The sequence below is a fragment of the Bubalus bubalis genome, chromosome 7 (genome assembly GCF_019923935.1).
Source record: "Bubalus bubalis isolate 160015118507 breed Murrah chromosome 7, NDDB_SH_1, whole genome shotgun sequence".
NCBI classification, from domain to species: Eukaryota; Metazoa; Chordata; class Mammalia; order Artiodactyla; family Bovidae; genus Bubalus; species Bubalus bubalis.
The window spans coordinates 33,021,665-33,037,575 of NC_059163.1; positions in this window are offsets into that span (position 1 = coordinate 33,021,665).

Here is a 15,911-nt window from a genome sequence, read left to right on the forward strand (position 1 = left end):
GATATTTGCAAAAACCTTTAATTTCATGACCTAATTCTCTTTTTGTCATCCACCTTTTATTCACCTATTATTTTCACTCCCATAATCAGCCTTTGCTAATGGATATAAGTTCTCAACTGTATGTTAAGAAAATTATAACCTGAACTCTATATTCAGGTTGAACTCTAAATTTAAAAGGGGTTTTTGAATTTTCATTCTTGCCAAAGCTACCTGAATATATCTATGATCTTGTCTATATCTATATCTATATACATATCTAAATCTATGTATATTTTTACAATTCAGGACACAGCACCACTTAGCTACTTGCAGATATGATGAAAAATTCAATGGGTTTGTTGAACACAGACTGAATTATTTACTATTATATTATAATATGGGCTTCCCTGGTAGCTCAGCTGGGAAAGAAACCGCCTGCAATGCAGGAGACTCCAGTTTGATTCCTGGGTTGGGAAGATTCCCCTGGAGAAGGGATAGGCTACCCACTCCAGTATTCTTAGGCTTCCCTGGTGGCTCAGACTGTAAAGAATCTGCCTGCAATGTGGGAGACCTGGGTTTGATACCAGGTTGGGAAGATCCCCTGGAGAAGGGAATAGCTACCCACTCCAGTACTCTGGCCTAGAGAATTCCATGGGCGAGAAGCCTGGTAGGCTACAGTCCATGGGGTCCCAAAGAGCTGGATATGACTGAGCAACTTTCACTTTCATATTATATTATATCATAACCACACTTTAGTTCAGCATTTATCATTCTTTTGTCTCTTTCCTCAGGAAGCTATTGTGTCGTCCCTCCCATACACGCTTCCATGTAAACATTCAATCCTTTATCATGACAGAAAATATTATAGACATATTTTCTTTAAACCTAGGTCCACTATGACTGAAATAATCAGAAACAATGAGCACAATACAAAAATCACGTAAATTTTGTAAAATATTGGTGAATCAAATGAAAACAATCTGAAGGTACTGATGAAAACTGTACATCAGAAAAGCAGTTTATAAGCAAAATGTCCAGGTGAGGGAATGAATCTTGTCTTATTGGTCAAGGGGACCACCATCCACAACAAATAACAGAACATTCATCAGCCTTAGGGATAATTTATTTAAAAAATGAAACATTGATGTTTGGGGAATTATAGGAAAATTTACCAAGAATTTCGCATAGAACCCACCTAGATAATTGACACATATTTAAAGAAAAATAGAACTAGCAGAAAAGTGAGAAAGTAGAACCATGTGTTTCCATAGTAGAAAATGTTTTTAAATCAAGCATATAGGCTTACAAAATTTTCCTCAAATCAATACGGCAGCACTTGTAATAGACAAAGCGTTGGTAGTCACTGTGCAATAAGAAAGACTAAAAATCTCCAATGAAAAGTCGAGCAGTCTAATATGAAAATAAATGAAAAGTATGAACAGGAAATTCACAGAGGCAAAATAGCGAATGACATATAAAAGGTGACATGGAAAATCTGAGACATTGAAATTGTCAAAAGTAATATTCCTACAAATAATTTGTAGAACAAATAATCTGGTAGGACTAATTTTGAGGGAGTATAATTTGGAAATACCATTGAAATAAAATTTATGCACACTTTTATATTGCAACTCATCATCTAGTTATCATGAAGAAAGAGTTGCACATGTTCATAATTGCATATTGAATATTCCCACTAGCACTTAAATGGCTATCAATTTGTGAACACACTTACCTACAACATAGGTATGAGTTATACAGCCATGAAAGAAAACAGTTAAATTATGCGCAATATTGTTAAATATACTCCATGTCACATTACTAAACAAATAAAACGTTCCAGAAATTCTAAAAAAAAAAGCATGAAACTCGTCTTTGAAATAAAATTAAACATATTTTATGTAAATATATGTAAATGCATAGACCACAGATGAAATGATCTTTAGAATACACTGAATTTCCAATGAAGACAATTTAAATTTTTATTCTATATACTTCTTCATTACTTGACCTTTCACAATAATCTTTTCATTTATTAATTATGTGATTTTAAATAATTAGTGAAATAAACATATAGATTCAAAATATTAGTTCTTATTATCTTAAGATATTACATCATAAGATTTTCATATCATGTTATCAGTGTGTTAGTTTCACTCAGAATCCTTGAATTGAGGACTTCCCTGTTGGTCTAAGGGGCTCCCCAGGCGGCTCAGTGGTAAAGAATTTGCCAGCCAATGCAGGAGATGCAGGAGACCTAGGTTCGATCCCTCAGTTGGGGAGATCTCCTGGAGGAAAAATCACAGTCCACTCCAATATTCTTGCCTGGGAAATCCCATTAACAGACAAGCCTGCTTGGACACAACTGAGTGACTAAGCATGTACTTACACTGGTGGTCCAATGGTTAAGACTCCAGCTTCCACTGCAGGAAGCACATGTTCAATCCCTGGTCTGGGAATTAAGATCCCCATCCCACATGCTGGGGCCAAAAGTAAAATAAAATTAAAAAAAAAAGAAAGCTACCGGAAATTTGGCATACTATCCAATATGTCAAACAAGGACTCTTTCTTTTTTTTAGAACACCTTATATTTATAATTCCAATCATTTATTAAAATCTTAACTCACATAGTCTACTGATTTTACTGTGGTTTTAATTCAATATTATATGAATTTTACAATAGTTAAGGGACCTCTGCTGGATTACATCTTTACTTATAATTATGGTGTTTTTGAGACATGGCTACAAATATTCTGCCAGCTCTCCCATCAAGTAATTCCCTCTCTCTTGAACTTTAGTAAATCTAGATGCTGTCTCACAAATGTTTCAGCCTAGCCTCCAAGGCTCAGTTACAGAACACAACACAAATCTCTCTCTGCCTCTCTGTCTCGGTCGTTCAGCCTGTCTATGTCTCTATCTGTCTATCTATCTACCTCACTATCTCCATTTCATCTCTCCGTCTGCCTACTCACCATGGAGGTCTGTAACACACTCAAAGTTTCCATGAAAAGTGACCATTTGTGGAAAGATACATACACATGCCTAAGAAGTCCCAGTAGTTCCAGCCCTCCAGGAATTTGAGCCTTTTAAAAGCAATCACCAGAGGTCCTCATGCTTATAGCCCCAGTCACCATAAGACTGGAACCACCTGAGAAATCTATTACAAGAACAACCTGAATGAGCCCCACCAACACTCAGAACTGTGAGAGATAAAAATAAAATAAATATTGCTCTTCTAAGGGCAGTTTTTTACACTAATACATAACCTAAACAATAATCATGCTTTTATCATTATATCATAGTGATGATATATCTTAATAATGGGAAACTGTTAATGTTACATTTTGAAAGTAACTGTAACCCAGAAAAGGGAGTCACCATACCTTAATGGTTAAGAGATTGCACTCTGAACACAGACAGTGTGGATTTAAGTCACTGAAAAACTACTACATGAATCACAATATTCATAGCAGCACTATTTACAATAGCCAAAACATGGAAGCCAACTAAGTGCCCAACAACAGATAATTGTCTTAAGATGTGGGATGTATATCAAAGGACTATTACTCACCCATAGAAAGAATAAAATTTTGCCATTTGTAGCAACATGGATGAACCTAGAGACTATTATTCATGGTGAAATATGTCATTCATAAAAATACTATACCACTTATATGTGAAATCTAAAAAGTAATACAAATGTATCTATATATAAAACAGAATCAGATTCACAGACATAGACAATAAATTTATGGTTACCAAACTGGAGAAGGGGAAAAACAAATTAGGAGTATAGTGTTACAAATATAAACAATTAAACATAAAATAAGCAATAAAAATCTATTGACTAGCACAGAGAATTATACCCAATATGTTGTAAGAAATGATTATGAGTATAATCTACAAAAAAATCTTGAATCATGATGCTATTTACCTAAAACTCAGACAAAGTTGTAAAACTACACTTAGAGATACATAGAGACATGGTAGATAGATAGGTTTACATTACAAACCAGGGGCTATTAAACCATGGCCTCTGAGCCAAATCCTGGTGGAACACATTTGTTATTCTACCAGTGAGGCTAAATTTATATAACACAAAATTCACCTTTTTAACCATTATAAATTGTATAATTCAGTCAATGAATTACATGATGTACAACTATCACCTCTAGCTACATCCAGAATCTTTTCATCTCCAAAAAGCAACTATGTACCCATTAGATAGTTACTTCCCATTCACTCATTCCTCAGCCCTAGCAAATTGACATCTACATTCCACTGAATATATTAAAGAAGCAGAATGTAGAGAAATTTCACAACACCTTGAACGTCCCTCTTCTTAAATGGCAGCATGACATATTCCATGGACCAGCTCTTACATGAAACAAGAATAACTAGTGGAAATTGTGTTATAAAACAGCTATTTAAAGTGTCTAGAAGGTAAAGACACATTTATTCCAGAAAAACATCACAACAGTAAAGCCACCAAAATCCTGTGCCATTTAAACATCAAATTGCTCCCTCTCTCACTGTCTTTAATCGGAAAAATAGATTCCACTCTAAGTAGGGTCAGGAAGAACAGAGCTCTCACTCCTCACAGTTCCTTTTGAGTGCTATAGTATTTTCTTATAAGGGTCAAACCACTTGCATTCCACACACACACACACACACACACACACACACACACCTCAGCTGTGTGTTACAGAGGATAAGTTCCAGGCAAAAGTGGGCAACAAGGTTCTCCCTTCTTCCACTCAGCCACACTCAAAACGCAAAGATTCTATTTAGGTACAATATACTGAGTATCAGATCAGATCAGATCAGTCGCTCAGTTGTGTCTGAGTCTTTGCAACCCCATGAATCGCAGCACGCCAGGCCTCCCTGTCCATCACCAACTCCTGGAGTTCACTGAGACTCATGTCCATCGAGTCGGCGATGCCATTCAGCCATCTCATCCTCTGTCGTCCCCTTTCTCTCCTGCCCCCAATCCCTCCCAGCATCAGAGTCTTTTCCAATGTGTCAACTCTTCGCATTAGATGGCCAAAGTACTGGAGTTTCAGCTTCAGCATCATTCCTTCCAAAGAAATCTAGGGCTGATCTCCTTCAGAATGGACTGGTTGGATCTCCTTGCAGTCCAAGGGACTCAAGAGTCTTCTCCAACAACACAGTTCAAAAGCATCAATTCTTCGGTGCTCAGCCTTCTTCACAGTCCAACTCTCACATCCACACATGACCACAGGAAAAACCATAGCCTTGACTAGACGAACCTTTGTTGGCATAGTAATGTCTCTGCTTTTGAATATGCTATCTAGATTGGTCATAACTTTCCTTCTAAAGAGTAAGTGTCTTTTAATTTCATGGCTGCAGTCACCATCTGCAGTGATTTTGGAGCTCAGAAAAATGAAGTCTGACACTGTTTCCACTGTGTCCCCATCTATTTCCCATGAAGTGGTGGGACCGGATGCCATGATCGTAGTTGTCTGAATGTTGAGCTTTAAGCCAACTTTTTCACTCTCCACTTTCACTTTCATCAAGAGGCTTTTGAGTTCCTCTTCACTTTCTGCCAGAAGGGTGGTGTCATCTGCATATCTGAGGCTATTGATATTTCTCCGGGAAATCTTGATTCCAGCTTGTGTTTCTTCCAGCCCAGCGTTTCTCATGATATACTCTGCATATAAGTTAAATAAGCAGGGTGACAATATACAGCCTTGATGTAATCCTTTTTCTATTTGGAACCAGTCTGTTGTTCCATGTCCAGTTCTAACTGTTGCTTCCTGACCTGCATACAGATTTCTCAAGAGGCAGATCAGGTGTTCTGGTATTCCTATCTCTTTCAGAATTTTCCACAGTTTTTTGTGATCCACACAGTCAAAGGCTTTGGCATAGTCAATAAAGCAGAAATAGATGTTTTTCTGGAACTCTCTTGCTTTTACCATGATCCAGCGGATGTTGGCAATTTGATCTCTGGTTCCTCTGCCTTTTCTAAAACCAGCTTGAACATCAGGAATTTCACAGTTCACATATTGCTGAAGCCTGGCTTGGAGAATTTTGAGCATTACTTTACTAGCATGTGAGATGAGTGCAATTGTGGGGTAGTTTGAGCATTCTTTGGTATTGCCTTCCTTTGGGATTGGGATGAAAACTGACCTTTTCCAGTCCTGTGGCCACTGCTGACTTTTCCAAATTTGCTGGCATATTGTGTGCAGCACTTTCACAGCATCATTTTTCAGGATTTGAAATAGATCAACTGGAATTCCATCACCTCCACTAGCTTTTTTGGTAGTGATGCTTTCTAAGGCCTCACCTGACTTCACATTCCAGGATGTCTGGCTCTAGGTCAGTGATCACTCCATCATGATTATCTGGGCCGTGAACATCTTTTTGTACAGTTCTTCTGTGTATTCTTGCCATCTCTTCTTAATATCTTCTGCTTCTGTTAGGTCCACACTATTTCCATCCTTTATACAGCCCATCTTTGCATGAAATGTTCCCTTGGTATCTCTAATTTTCTTGAAGAGATCTCTAGTCTTTCCCATTCTGTTGTTTTCCTCTATTTCTTTGCATTGATCACTGAAGAAGGCTTTCTTATCTCTTCTTGCTATTCTTTGGAACTCTGCATTCAGATGCTTATATCTTTCCTTTTCTCCTTTGCTCTTTGTTTCTCTTCTTTTCACAGCTATTTGTAAGGCCTCCTAAGACAGCCATTTTGCATTTTTGCATTTCTTTTCCATGGGGATGGTCTTGATCCCTGTCTCCTGTACAATGTCACAAACCTCATTCCATAGTTCATCAGGCACTCTATCTATCAGATCTAGGCCCTTAAATCTATTTCTTACTTCCACTGTATAATCATAAGGGATTTGATTTAGCTCATCACTGAATGATCTAGTGGTTTTCCCTACTTTCTTCAATTTAAGTCTGAATTTGGCAATAAGGAGTTCATGATCTGAGCCACAGTCAGCTCCTGGTCTTGTTTTTGCTGACTGTATAGAGCTTCTCCATCTTTGGCTGCAAAGAATATAATCAATCTGATTTCGGTGTTGACCATCTGGTGATGTCCATGTATAGAGTCTTCTCTTGTGTTGTTGGAAGAGGCTGTTTGTTATGACCAGTGCATTTTCTTGGCAAAACTCTATTAGTCTTTGCCCTGCTTCATCCCGTATTCCAAGGCCAAATTTGCCTGTTACTCCAGGTGTTTCTTGACTTCCTACTTTTGCATTCCAGTCCCCTATAATGAAAAGGACATCTTTTTTGGGTGTTAGTTCTAAAAGGTCTTGTAGGTCTTCATAGAACCGTTTAACTTCAGCTTCTTCAGTGTTACTGGTTGGGGCATAGACTTGGATTACTGTGATATTGAATGGTTTGCCTTGGAAACAAACAGAGATCATTCTGTCGTTTTTGAGATTGCATCCAAGTACTGCATTTCAGACTCTTTTGTTGACCATGATGGCCACTCCATTTCTTCTGAGGGATTCCTGCCCGCAGTTGTAGATATAATGTTCATCTGAGTTAAATTCACCCATTCCAGTCCATTTCAGTTTGCTGATTCCTAGAATGTCGACATTCACTCTTGCCATCTCTTGTTTGACCACTTCCAGTTTGCCTTGATTCATGGACCTGACATTCCAGGTTCCTATGCAATATTGCTCTTTACAGCATTGGCCCTTGCTTCTATCACCAGTCACATCCAGAGCTGGGTATTGTTGTTGCTTTGGGCCATGCCTTCATTCTTTCTGGAGTTATTTCTCCACTGATCTCCAGTAGCATATTGGGCACCTACTGACCTGGGGAGTTCCTCTTGCAGTATCCTATCATTTTGTCTTTTTATACTGTTCATGGTGTTCTCAAGGCAAGAATACTGAAGTCGTTTGCCATTCTGTTCTCCAGTGGACCACATTCTGTCAGATCTCTCCACCATGACCCTCCCATCTTGGGTGTCCCAAGGGCATGGCTTAGTCTCATAGAGTTAGACAAGGCTGTGGTCCTAGTGTGATTAGATTGACTAGTTTTCTGTGAGTACAGTTTCAGTGTGTCTGGCCTCTGATGCCCTCTTGCAACACCAACCATCTTACTTGGGTTTTTCTTACCTTGGGCGTGGGGTATCTCTTCACGGCTGCTCCAGCAAAGCGCAGCCACTGCTCCTTACCTTGGATGAGGGGTATCTCCTAACCACCGCCCTTCCTGACCTTCAATGTGGGATAGCTCCTCTGGGCCCTCCTGCGCCCTCGCAGCCACAGCTCCTTGAATGTGGGGTTGGTCCTCCCGGTCGCTGCCCCTAGCCTCGGGCTTGGGGCGTGGTGGTATAACACCTCCTGCCCACCCTGCCCCCGGCCCCGCCCCCACCGCCACCCCCGGACCTCAGACGTGGGGTAGCTCCTCTCCTCCGTTCCTGCGCCATCGCAGCCTGGCACTCTCAGCTGCTGCCCCTCACCTCAGACGTGGAGTAACTCCTCTTGGCGGCTGCCCTTCGGACATGTGGTCCTACCAGCTTCTGCCCCTGACCTCGGACGTGGGGTAGTTCCTCTCGGCCCCGCTTAGCCAGTCGCAGCCGCCTGCGCTTACAGAGCCGGTCACAGCCAACAAATACAAGCTAAACCACTGGGAAGATACCAGAAACCCTAGAAAACCAATGAAAGACACAGTTGAGAAGACCCTTTCTGAAGTCAGACGCTGACTTCCAAAGCATCCCTGCAAAAAAATCTGAACTTTTGGGGGTCAGATGCTGGAGAAATTTATACTTCCAAGATATTATCCAAAACTATAGCACAATCACACAACAACTGGTGAGGGCTAACAGTTAAAAAAAAGAGATAGTCAAAAGGAGTGTCCCACTATAACCGCTGTCAGCCCAGGGAATGTGAGTATGCCCAAGGCTGCACTCTCCAAGTAGTCATATCATAGCTTTAACATAGTAGAAGAAAAAGACTTCACTAAAATAGTCCCTTCAGTTACTGAACAAATAGCAGTAAAAATACATGGACCTGGAGAGGATCAGTATTCAGACGTGCTATACTTTATTATCTAAATATTACAGTTTAACAAAAATTTCACCATACATATAAATAAAAATGGAAATGTGACCTCCATATGGGGGAAAAAATGCAATACAAACTGACTATGAGATAGACTAATTGTTCAAACAGGGAAAAACTTCAAATTAGCTATTGTAAATTGTATTCAATGACCTAAAGGGAACTATGAGAATGGGAAACCATTCAAATAAGTGAAATGATAAACTAAATATATACATTAATGTGTGTGTGTGTGTGTGTGTGTATAAACAATTGCGGGCTTCCCATGTGGCACTAGTGGTAAAGAACCGGACTGCTAATTCAGAAGACATGAGAGATGTGCATTCAGTCCCTAGGTTGGGAAGATCCCATGCAGTAAGGGCATTCAACCCTCTCCAGTATTCTTGCCTGGAGAATCCAATGGACAGAGGAGCCTGGCAGGCTACAGTCCATGGGGTCACAAAGAGTCAGGCATGACTGAAGCAACATAAGAGGCACACAAACAAATGACCATGAGACCTTTGTGAATCCTTATATTACACCAAAATGGAGGACTCTGATTCCTAAAAGCATGCAACCCACCTTCAGTAAGCCATTCTTAAGATGTAAAGAGAAGTATAAATTAATGTCCCATTCAATTGAATCTATAAGTCAGAGATTGTTGTTTTTCAGTCATTCAGTCGTGTCTGACTCTTTGTGACCCCATGAACTGCAGCATGCCAGGCTTCCTGTTCTTCACTATCTCCCAGAGTTTGCTCAAACTCATGTCCATCAAGGCGGTGATGCCATTCAACCATCTCATCTTCTATCACCCACTACTCCTCCTCCCCTCAATCTTTTTCAGCAACAAGGTCTTTTCCAATGAGTCAGCTTTTCACATCAGGTGGCCAAAGTATTGGAGCTTCAGCTTCAGCATCAGTCCTTCCAATGAATATTCAGGGTTGATTTCCCTTTAGGATTACCTGGTTCGATCTCCTTGCTGTCCAAATTACTCTAAAGAGCCTTCTCACAGTTGAAAAGCATCAATTCTTAGATACTCAGCCTTCCTTCTTCTTCATCATCCAACTCTCATATCCATACATGACTACTGGAAAAACCATAGCTTTGACTATATGGACCTTTGTCAACAAAGCAATGTCTCTGCTTTTGAATGTGCTGTCTAGGTTTGTCATAGCTTTTCTTCCAAGGAGCAATCTTCTTTTAATTTCGTGGCTGCAGTCACTACCCACAGTGATTTTGGAGCCCAAGAAAGTAAGAGATACAAAGTAGGGGATAGAAATCTTGTTTTCAAAAGTATCAAATGAAAATTTTAGAGTTGAAAATTACAATACTGGAAAAAAAATTCACTAGAGGGAGTCAGTAGTCAAGTTGAAGCCATGATGAAAAAGCCAGCAAATTCAATATAGATCAATAAGATAATACAATCAAAAGAACAGAGATAAAAAAGAATAAAGAGAAATGAACACAAGGGCAGCAAATTGTGGGACATAATCCAACACACTAACATACACAAAATAGGAGTGCTGTAAGAAAGATAGGCAAAACAAAATATTCAAAACATAATGGCAGAAAACATCCTAAATATGATGAATGATATCAGTATACATATCCCAGGGTTTCCATCAATTCCAGGTAGAATAAACATGGGAGAGTCATACACAGACACTAGTGAAATATTGAAAGCTAAAGATAGAAAATCTTAAAGCACTGCTGCTGCTAAGTCACTTCAGTCGTATCCGACTCTGTGCGACCCCATAGACAGCAGCCCACTATGTTCCTCAGTCCGTGGGATTCTCCAGGCAAGAATACTGCAGTGGGCTGCCATTTCCTTCTCCAATGCATGAAAGTGAAAAGTGAAAATGAAGTCGCTCAGTCATGCCCGACTCTTAGCGACCCCATGGACTGCAGCCTACCAGGCTCCTCCGTCCATGGGATTTTCCAGGCAAGAGTACTGGAGTGGGGTGCCATTGCTTAAAGCACTAATAGAAGATAATACAGCCATACTAGTAAACTCCAATAAGATACTACTTATATCTCATCAGAACCTGTGGATGCTCCATGGCAGTGAGATGATATATTCAAAGTGTTGAAAGGCAAAACCGTCAGCCAAAAATATTATGTCAAACAAAGCTATCTTTAAAAACTGAGGGCAAAAAATAGATAGTCCTTTGCCCATCCCACCCCACAAGCCCCTGCCACCACCACCACCCGCTGGCTCCCCTGTGTCCATAAAATCCTCTGGTGGAGACAATGGCAATCCACTCCAGTATTCTTGCCTGGAAAATCCTAGAGGAGCCTGTCTGGCTATGGTCCACAGGGTCATAAAGAATCAGACATGACAGAAGCAACTTGCCAGGCACGTGCATATCATATATTATACATGCACATATATGTTTGCTTTATCAAAAAACAGACACTTCCAAACATTTTTGGCTAAAACACTCCAAGCTCTTTTCCAAAAATTACCTAATATATGCATTTGACAATATTGTCACTTCCTCTCAGATTTGTTTTTGTTCTCCTTTCAAAAGGAGTGGGAAGACCCACTACAACATGAGACAATGATTGGAAAGCTGAAATACGGCTCATTCAAACCTACTGGGATTTAGAATTTCCTCTCCCAGTGCTACCAAATTTTGAATTTGTTGGAGGCCTCTCCTGCAAACCTGCCAAATGTCTGCCTAAGGTATTCCGGTTTTGCTTTGTTTACTTTGCATTTTCAATAGAAATAATTCTGAATTCTTAATTTAGAATGTTTGATGAGAGTGAGTTGGATGCGAGAAGCTTGATAAAATTACCAGCCAATTAGAAACTCGAAGAAATTCCTATACCAACTCAAGTGTCTGAATTTAATTATCATTACAGAATCAAATGGGATACCTGGGAAACTTTGAGAATATATGAAAAAAATGAAAGACTTCATTATTCAACACATAATAAAACATCAGACATTCATTAAAAGAATAATCGTTCAATGATTAGCATATTCCAGAAGTAAGTGCTAATATAAAGAAATGGCGTAAAGCCAGCTTGTGCCACTTGGCACTCTACCTGGAAAGCCAGAATACAAGAAAGTCATGAAAATTTCATGCTCGGTATCATAATAAGGAAACTCCTACCCTGGTGGCTCAGATGGTAAAGAACCTGAATGGAATGGCAACCCACTCCAGTATTCTTGCCTGCAGAATCCCACGGACTAAGGAGTCTAGCAGGCTGAAGTCCATGAGGTCGCAAAGAGTGGGACACCACTGATCGACTAACACTTTCACTTTCACACATGCTATTGAAATATCCAGTAGGAATTATGGAAATTATCTCTGAAGCACTGATAAGTCAGGTGAAATCTGAAGGATGTTCAGGGATAAGTAAAAGGGATCGGGTAGGGGTGGAGGAAAACATGAAAGAAAAGCAGGTAGAATAGTAATGACAGTTTCCAAGAAGTTCAAGCTTAGTCTAAATGGAAAGTGGCTGAGTAAGAGGCAGATGATGTTGAAGAGATGAGTTGAAGAGAGGTCATCATGAGGAATTTGAAAGATCTAATAGAAGAATTGGGTGAGAGTTAAAAGAGTTAAGAAAGGAAGAGATAGAATCACATTTTTTTTTTTTTTTAAATCACAGGATGTAGTCACTGGGTTGGATTGCAAAGGGCCAAGAGCAGAAAGGGACACCATTTAGCAGGTTTTCACGAGATATAACCAACAATGATGGAAAACTAGACTACAGTGTTCACAGAGGTATAACAACTCACTCTGAAAATCATAGAACCAACCTCCCATTGTTGTTGTGGGGAAAATTTCTTTAGTACATTTGAAACGTCCGAATAGTGATGGGCACATATTCAAGGATCTAGAAGAAATACTAACTGTTGTTATTACTATTAATTTTTTTACTATTAGATACTATCTAAACCTAATGTGAGCTAGCCACCTGTGCCTAATTATTAATTGAATAAAATTGGTTTTCAAGTACAACAAGATTGTAATTTTTTCCTGGTTAGTCTAGTTAGAGATTCTCATTTCTGTACATCTTTTTGAAAAGACAGAGAAAGATATATTCCACATGATATCACTTATATGTGCAATCTAAAATAGTCAAAATGTAAAAGCAGAGAGTAATATGCTGGTAACCAGAAGCTGCCAAATATGGTCCACTGGAGAAGGAAATCGCAAACCACTTCAGTACTCTTGCCTTGACAACCCCAGGAACACTATGAAAAGGCAAACAGATAGGGCACAGAAAGATGAACTCCCCAGGTCAGTAAGTGCCCAATATGCTACTGGAGATCAGTGGAGAAATACTCCAGAAAGAATGAAGGGAAGGTGCCAAAGCAAAAACAACACCCAGTTGTGGAAGGGACTGGTGATGAAAGTAAAGTCCACTGTTACAAAGAGCAATATTGCATAGGAACCTGGAATATTAGGTCCATGAATCAAGGGAAATTGGAAGTGGTCAAACAAGAGATGGCAAGAGTGAACACTGACATTCTAGGAATTAGTGAACTAAAATAGACTGGAATGGGTGAATTTAACTCAGATGACCATTATATCTACTACTGTGGGCAGGAATCCCTTAGAAGAAATGAAGGAACCATCATGGTCAACAAAAGAGTCCGAAATGCAGTACTTAGATGCAATATCAAAAATGACGGAATGATCTCTGTTTGTTTCCAAGGCAAACAATTCAATATCATGGTAATCCAAGTCTATGTCCCAACCAGTAATGCCGAAGAAGCTGAAATTGAATGGCTCTATGAAGACCTACCTTGGACGAGGGGTATCGCCTCACCACCACCCCTCCTGACGTTGAACATGGAGTAGCTCCTTCCAGCCAGACCCTGGATCCGGCTGCGATGGACCACGCGGCAGAAGAATGAAGAGATACCCCACGTCCAAGGTAAGAGAAACCCAAGTAAGACGGTAGGTGCTGCGAGAGGGCATCAGAGTGCAGACACACTGAAACCATAATCACAGAAAACTAGTCAATCTAATCACACGCACCACAGCCTTGTCTAACTCAATGAAACTAACCCATGCCGTGTGGGGCCACCCAAGATGGGCAGGTCATGGTGGAGAGGTCTGACAGAATGTAGTCCACTGGAGATGGAAATGGAGAACCACTTCAGTATTCTTGCCTTAGGAACCCCATGAACACTATGAAAAGGCAAAATGATACGATGCTGAAAAATGAACTCCCCAGGTTGGTAGGTGCCAAATATGCTACTGGAGATCAGTAGAGAAATAACTCCAGAAAGAATGAAGGGATGGAGCCAAAGCAAAAAGAATACCCAGCTGTGGATGTGACTGGTGATAGAAGCAATGTCTGATGCTGTAAAGAGCAATATTGCATAGGAACCTGGAATGTTAGGTCCATGAGTCAAGGCAAATTGGAAATGGTCAAACAGGAGATGGCAAGAGTGAACGTCAACATTCTAGGAATCAGCGAACTAAAATGGACTAGAATGTGTGAATTTAACTCAGATGACCATTATATCTACTACGCAGGCAGGAATCCCTTAGAAGAAATGGCGCAGCAATCACGGTCAACAAAAGAGTTGGAAATGTAGTACTTGGATGCAATCTCAAAAACAACAGAATGATCTCTGTTCGTTTCCAAGGCAAACCATTCAATATCACAGTAATCCAAGTCTAGTCCCAACCAGTAACGCTGAAGAAGCTGAACGGTTCTATGAAGACCTACAAGACCTTTTAGAACTAACACCCAAAAAAGATGTCCTTTTCATTATAGAGGACTGGAATGCAAAAGTAGGAAGTTAAGAAACACCTGGAGTAACAGGCAAATTTGGGCTTGGAATACGGAATGAAGCACAGCAAAGGCTAATAGAGTTTTGCCAAGAGAACGCATTTGTCATAGCAAACACCCTCTTCCCACAAGACAAGAGAAGACTCTACACATGGACATCACAAGATGGTCAACACAAAATCAGATTGATTATATTGTTTGCCGCCAAAGATGGAGATGCTCTATACAGTCAGAAAAAAAACAAGAGTTGGAGCTGACTGTGGCTCAGATCATGAACTCCTTATTGCCAAATTCAGAGTGAAATTGAAGAAAGTAGGGAAAACTGCCGGGGTCAGCCCCGGCTGATGCAGGATATTCGGAGGAGAGATGGCGTAGGTGACCTATTCAATGTTAATTAGAGATATAAAGAGTAATAGAATGAGGATAGCTCAGTAGGAAAATTCAGTGGAGAAAAGAAGCTGAGTAGCTTGATTTACGCGGAAAATCAATATAACCTGTGACACCAGGTTAGCTCTGACCACGGAAGCTGCAGGCGCCCTCTCGAATAGCGGAAGGTGCCCCACCTTAGACACCTTCTCGAGTGGGTCTTAGAAGCCCAGGCAAATAAATGGTCACAGAGGATATCCGCGCTCCAGATGGAGACTCAGCTGGAAGTTAAGGAGAAGAATGACATGGGGAAACCAAGCGTTGGTGAGCAAGGCCCGTAGCTTTATTTTCAACAGGGGTTTATATACCCTAAGTTACACATAGAGGATAATAGGGGATGCAAAGTCAGCAGTCTTTGATCTTTATCAAAAACCAGGGTTTCTTTCCTGCAAATTTATCGTATACAAATGGTTTAGGTGATTTACATCATCTTCTGGCCAGAAGGCCTATTAACATTTTATGACTCTTGACAAAGACTTATCAACCGTAAGACTTATTTTCTCTAAGAGTAATTATTTTAAGGTTTGGCGCCATCTTTCGAAGATAAAATTACATTCCTATAGGGCGGATGTGTAATGGGTTTACAACAAAGGAAAGAATTTATTACCTTAAGGGTCTAAAGTTACTAACACCAAGGCCACTACTTTTTTTCTACATACCAACTATATTAATTAATACACATTCAAGGATACAATACAGGGGATGTGAAAACTTGGCAGCAAGCATTGGCTC